This window comes from Apis florea, unplaced genomic scaffold (assembly GCF_048593485.1).
Source record: "Apis florea isolate Af1SG1 unplaced genomic scaffold, ASM4859348v1 contig_1789_pilon, whole genome shotgun sequence".
In the NCBI taxonomy this organism is placed as follows: Eukaryota; Metazoa; Arthropoda; class Insecta; order Hymenoptera; family Apidae; genus Apis; species Apis florea.
The window spans coordinates 334,497-341,230 of record NW_028256481.1 but is presented as its reverse complement, the minus strand read 5'-3'; the positions used below and the strand labels follow the sequence as shown (position 1 = coordinate 341,230).

Here is a 6,734-nt window from a genome sequence, read left to right as displayed (position 1 = left end):
GCAGCGAATTCGTCTCAGCATTACATCACGTCATTGTAAAAATAAATTCGAAGCTGATCCTCACAGATTACTATTATCGTTATTTTCTTCTTTTTCTTATAGCTAAGAATATTCTCTCTCTCTCTCTCTCTCTCTCTCTTTCATACACTCACTCGTACACACACACGCACACACACACGCACACTCTCGTTCTCTCTCGTTCTTACTTCTTTCTTAAGTCTCATATTTATTCCATAGCAAGATGCATACTACTTCGGTTGTAGCAAAAACTTTGTTGGATAAAATAGTTGTATTTGTTTTCGGTTTTGTTTACAATTTTCGTTTACCTTCGTTTATATACATTTATATGTATATGTATACATTAATATTTATATGAATTTATAGCTATTATTATGGTATATATTTTTTTTTTTTATTAGGGTAGGTTGAGTACCTTGATATTCACTATTTTATTTATGTACCGTTAAACATTAAAAAGCTTAGATCGTAGTGATATTATCAATTGGTACTTGCCGTACAAGCTTTTCCTTCTTCTTTCTTTTTCTCTCTTTTTACCATTAAACGTGTCTTTCCCTTTCCTATCCCTCTTCCTTTGTATATTCGCGTTGGCGCGCGTGCGTATGAATCTACGTGTGTATGTATATATATGCATGTGTGTGTTTGTGTGTGTGTGTATATGTGTGCGCGCGTGTCTCTATTCTCGATCACTTTGGCGGTTCTAATGCTCCTTCTTCTACTACTTTGCATCGTACTACGTGTATAAACTCAACCCATATATTGTTTCGCTCGAAACTATGTAAAAATATTCGACCCGTTTGAACGCTATTAGCGCGATTATAAATCCGATTCCAATAATAAAGTAAACGAACCGAGTGTAAGGAATACAGTCGAAAGCGAGGACGACTGGGGAACTGTCCATTGAGAAACGTAAAATTTCTAAAAAATAAATTTTCAGAGATACAACTTAATTAACAAGTAATAACACGAAACGGATGCTCGTCGATGTTAATATATCCTAAATACGAGAAACGAACGATAATAGGGGCTCGTGTCCGTGGTATACGCGTACTAATAGCGACGACACTATAATAGCCAGTGTATTCTATTCTCGAAAATGGAATGCGTTGATTCGATTTCAGCGGAGAGAAACTCGACTGGACTGGTCTGCTGCCGCGGGAATAGGAAACTCGTAGACAAGTATCCAGCTATAATCCGCTCAGCTTGTCCCCTAATCGTCTTTGCCGGACGCGTACCGGGAGACGTGCACAATGCCATGAGAAATGAAACGCCCATCTGCGGACTACACACAGCCCGCACACCTTTCCCTCCCTCTCCCTCTCTCTCTTTCTGTCGCGTGTCCAAACCAAAGCATCGAGCGAACGAAGACAGACGCGTGCTGTTGATGCACGCATCTCCTAATTATGTTTACGCTCGTGTCCGTGATTCGATCAACGCCGGGCAACGTGTTCAGAGGGCGTTCCGATCGCGATTGCTCTTACGGTCTGTGATTGGACCTCGGATTGGCAAACATACGGTTGCGTTAATTCGTACGTTTCCTTCTCTTACATATTTACCATTTGCCTTCATCGAACACATATTTCGGATAGTTTGTTTAGCAAATTTGATTTGTGATCAGCCGGATCTCTCCGTTACACTTGCCATTTCTCTTCTTCGATTTCCACGTTGTAATCCATGAGTTGTCGTCCAAGGAAGACCAGATCTCGTACCAGATTTCCTTCGTTCGGATGGTTAAAAATTCTCATTCTCTTGGATTCACGTTTCTTCGATTCGTTTCGGTGCACGTCTCGGCAAAGATTTCTCTCGCGCTTTTTTCTCTTTTTTTTTTTTCGGTGGCGTTATTTCAGCGAATCTACGCCCGCTCCCTCGATACATCAGTCTATACATATATACATACATATATATTATATGCGTGTATATATAGAAAATATATATTTATATATATATGCTTCTAGACGAATTTTCAGCATTCCTAAAACTGACAAGAATATATATACGTATATATATATATATATACATATACATATATATATATATACGTTTATCGCGTAGTATAAATTATGTATACGTCTTATAAAGTATTGTTGTCACTATTATTATTGTTGTTATTTTTTTGTATTATTAATATTACTATTACTGTTATTCATTAATTGGTTTTTTTTTAAATATATATATATATATATAAGTATATATATATATATATAGGTATAATAATATTTCATCAATAACTAGCAAGTCGTTTGGGCTTTTCATCGGAGGAGAGAAATTATATAGCGCGCTCCTCCTTTTTTCCCTTAATTTTTCTCTTAATAATCTCGCGAGTAATTACTTGTACGCGCCACCACGTTCACGTACACGTGAACCACGTACACGTATGTACCACGATTGTTTCTTTTACATTAACTATATCGTATATTTGGTTTCGTGTATGTATGTATGTATGTATGTACGTACATATGTATAAGTGAAGTTATCAAGTTAGTGTCTCGTTTGCAATGATTCGTTTTGTGTGCCAAGTGTGTACGAACAGGCAACGTATCGTACGAACAGGTGGAAAAGTAAAGAGAAGGGTGTTGCCTGCTCCTATGTAAACTATAAATACATTATTTATACGTATATTATATATAAATATATAAATAAATATATACGTCCATACAATGTACATACGTGCATATACGTGTATATTCGTATATTCGTTTATACATTTATATATGTATTTATATATATATATATATATTTTTTTTTTCTCGTAGCATTTGTTATATTTATTTAAATAGCGTATAAATTTGAGATAGCTTTTAGTCGTGTCATAAATTGCGCCAGACTAGAGCCGGTCTTCCTATTCCCTGTCCTTCGAAATAATAATTTACTCCATGTTGATTTAGCTAAACTATATAATAATTTACTAAGTTTCTAGTTTTCTTCGATCGGTCAATATGTATGTGTATATATATATATATATTTCATTTATATTTTATATTTATAATATTTATATTTATATATATATATATACTCCTTCAATAATTCATATTATTTATATATTTATACATAGAATAGTTGTTGGTACTTTGGTTGATTATTTCCGCTAGATCAGAGTTTTCTTCTCCGTTCCATCGCTCGCCTGCACTAGTATTTTCTCTCTCTCTCTCTCTTTCTCTAAAGTACTTTGCGCATTTTTTGGTTTTCGTTCTTTAATCATCTCTCTTTTCCACCTCTTATCCTTCTTCCTTGGCTTCCGCCAGAATTGTGATGAATCATGAAGCTCGCGCTAAACTCTTCTTTTTTTCTTTTTTTTTTTTCTTCGACCGGGCATCGCTCGTTAAATGTCCAAATGTTTTATTTATTTCGTGCTTAAAAAAATATTCGCAATGTGTACCGTCCGTTGCCATTTCACATCAGGGTAGGCACAAATGACTTCTATGATAACTGATGTATCAACTTAAGTACGTGATGTTGCGTGCTGTACCGTTTCGTTTTGCGGATAAATCCTATTTTTAAAAAAAAAAAAAAAAATGTCTCTAATCGTCATCGTTGTCTCAATGAGATTGAACGAATCGCGATGATAACAAGCTAACTCCAACGAAAACAAACGAGGAACAATACAAGTTCATAAACACAACCAAAGCGTCTCGCGAACGGATCTTTATACGTAAACGTACGTGTATTCATTCCAGAGATACATGTCGTAATGAAATAAATTACGAATTGCACAAGACGCGACGTTCGATCGTGATGATTTCTCAGGAACAACGTACTTTGGTAAAAAAAAAAAAAAAAAAAAAAAAAAAGGTAAACAAACAAAGAAAAGAAAAAAACGAATCAACGGAATATTAATCTAGAAAAATGAAATTGCACTTGATCTTCTCGAGAGTTCCTCGAGATCTTCAAAATATAAAATATAAAATAGTTTATCCTAAGTTTTAAATAGTTACTTTGGTTTCGGTTCACGCGAATATTATAAATAAATATCTTATCGGAAAACGTTCGTTCGTACATCGAACGAATAATTATAATCGAATGCTAAATCCTAATGCAAAGTATATGTATATGTATATATATATATATATAAAAAAAAAAAATGACTAGACACAGACTAGGTAGAATAAAAAATTAAAATATAAAGCTCTTCGAAAGCCTACAAGTTCAATATTTCTGTTTAAACGATTCTATGCTAGTTCCTTCTGCCCTCTTTCCCTCTATGTATCACAAGAGGGACTCGATCTTTGTTGTTGTTATTGTTGCATATATATATATATAATCGTCTCCTCAATCATCGCGTCGTTTTCTTTTTCTTTTTTTCTTCTTTTCTCTCTTCTTCAACCCCCTTTTGGTTACTTCTTTTTTTTTTTTTTTTTTTTTTGGTTTCGTTTGGATTAATCACAGCCTGGTTGACATTTCTCGGGCGATGCGTCGGCCAAACGACAAAACGATTTCCTCATTTTTTCGAATGATCGAGCCGTGAGAATGGACAACAACAGGATCCCGGATCTGAATTCGAAACCGAGTCAATGATCGAACGATCCCTCCTTGCAAAAGGAATCTCGATGGATATACGTTTCGGCCGGAAATTTTATTTTTTCTTTCTCTCTCTCTCTCTCTCTCTCTCTCTCCTTCTCTCTCTCTCTCTCTCTCTCTCTCTCTCTCTCTCACTTAACGAATGAAATCGTACTTAACGATGAATGAATCGCGTTAATAATAATAAGGATGATGATAATTAGGGGGAGGGCGGGGCAGGGGGGAAGGAGATAATTATTAATTAATAAATATTCGACGGTTAATGGGTGATAAACGTGAGCGCCGTGGCGCGGACGAGACCGGACTTTGAAATGACACCACTTTGACACGGCACTAACGATCCCTTGAAATTCTCTCTCTCCCTCTCTCTCTCTCTCTCTCTCTCTCTCTCTCTCTCTCTCATGTATATATATAAAACCTACGGCATATGCGACGAATCTTAAACATAAGAAGAACCGATAAGAACCCGAAGAGTTTTGGGTCGGCACTGATTCCATGATTTTCGTATCGGTTAATATATATATACGTGTATGTTTTTACGTGTGTGTGTGTGTGTGTGTGTGTATTCGCCTGTGTGTGCGCGTCGTGTGTTACATGTACGAGTGTAATATACGATGTAAATGCGTGTGTGTATGTGGTGTGTGAGTGATAAGTAGTAAATAGTAGTAGTAGTAGTAGTAGTAGTAGTAGTAGTAGTAGTAGTAGTAGTAGTAGTAGTAGTACGTAGTTTCATTTTAGAAATTCTTTTTTCTTCTTTTTTTTTTTCTTCGTTTTCGTTTTCTTTTCTTTTTTTTTAAAGACGAGTTGCGTGAGACGAGCACCCTGTATACGTGATTGACAAATTTGCGTTAGGAGAGACCGCGTCGGTCCTTTCCACGGAACACCTACTACACGTCGTAAGAAACGATCCTAAAACGACCATCCTATTATAACGCGATATTTAAACGCGGTGATCACTTTGTTCGACGAAAACCGAAAAATCCTAAAAAATCCGGACATTCGACGGATCTATCTTTTGTTGTATCTTGCGTTTGTTGGAAATAAAAAAATTGGCAAAGTTCGTTCTGTTCTGTTCGCTCTTCTTTAAAAAAAGGCGATACAACGAATTCAACCGATTCAACACACTGGACTCGTGTTTTCCCTAGAGAATCTGAAATAGGTACTTTCTTTCGTGTTCTATGGGTCGAATCGCGGTAATAGTTAACTTTTTTCTTTTTTTTTTTCTTTTTTTTTTTTTAACAGTCGGTCGGCTATACAATCGCCATGCCGCTTCGTCAGGAACTAAGAGTTTTCTTTCTTTCTTTTTTTTTTCTTCTTCTTCTTCTTCTTCTTCTTCTTTGGTTTACCGTTACTGGAAAGTCGCCCGCCTTGAACGTTTTCCCATCACGTGATTTATCAAACTATTTAAGAGTTAGCGTGTCTTCGGAACGATAAAACCTGGTCGAGAGGCTCTTAAAGGCTCCCGTTTTAATTTCTACTTGTCCCGGATGATCGGATGATAAAACTCGTTACTAGGACGACGACAACGACGACGACGACGACCGACGACGTCGTCGTCGAGAAGAAACGCGTATCGAAAGATTTTCTTTTTTTTTTTTTTTTTGCTCCGTTATTCCGATACGGGTTCTCGTATATTTGGCAGTAGGGATCGAGAGTGAAGAACGGAAAGAATACGTATAAAATATAATGTAAGATGTAGGAAAATAGAAAGAAGAGGATGAGAAAGATCGACGCGTGTTCCGTTCTTTCTTTTTTTGGTTTTTTTTCCGTTTTTTTCGTTTAGTAAAAGGATTGATCGTATCCGAGCATCCGAGAGTTTTCGTTTTGTTCGAAGCGTGAAATCCTACTCGCGTTTTTTTTATCTTTTTTTTTTTTTTTTTTTTTCTATCTTTTTGCCTTTCTCTCGGACTCGCGTTCAGCGCTGGACAATCCAATGTGTGTGTGTGTTTTCATTAGCATATCATCAGCCTCTTCGTCCTCGCCGCGTGGCTGCCGGCGAAGTCAATCTACTGACTTCTAATTGTTATCCTCTAATTAATTTATCTAACTAGTATACTAGGTTATTATAGTGGAGAGCGTTGTAACGGTGATTCAAACTCATCACTTCTGATCGTCGAGCGTTCAATAAGCCCGTGTTCTTGTACGACATCTGAAATTAGAAATGTTCGATTCCGTTTAGATTCGTTCGAAACTCGAAGCGA

General features: G+C 36.4%; 1 protein-coding gene across 14 annotated transcripts in view; it reads right to left on the bottom strand.

Annotated features, from left to right (window-relative positions):
* Positions 1 to 3,294: 3,294 nt before the first annotated feature.
* Positions 3,295 to 6,734, bottom strand: part of bru3 (CUGBP Elav-like family member bruno 3) — a 199,143-nt gene continuing 195,703 nt past the window's right edge. For all 14 annotated transcript variants that reach the window (XM_086910942.1, XM_086910969.1, XM_086910937.1 and 11 more), the window contains one exon: positions 3,295 to 6,682. The gene's annotated coding sequence lies outside the window, so the exon portion shown is untranslated. The remainder of the gene's footprint in view (positions 6,683 to 6,734) is intronic.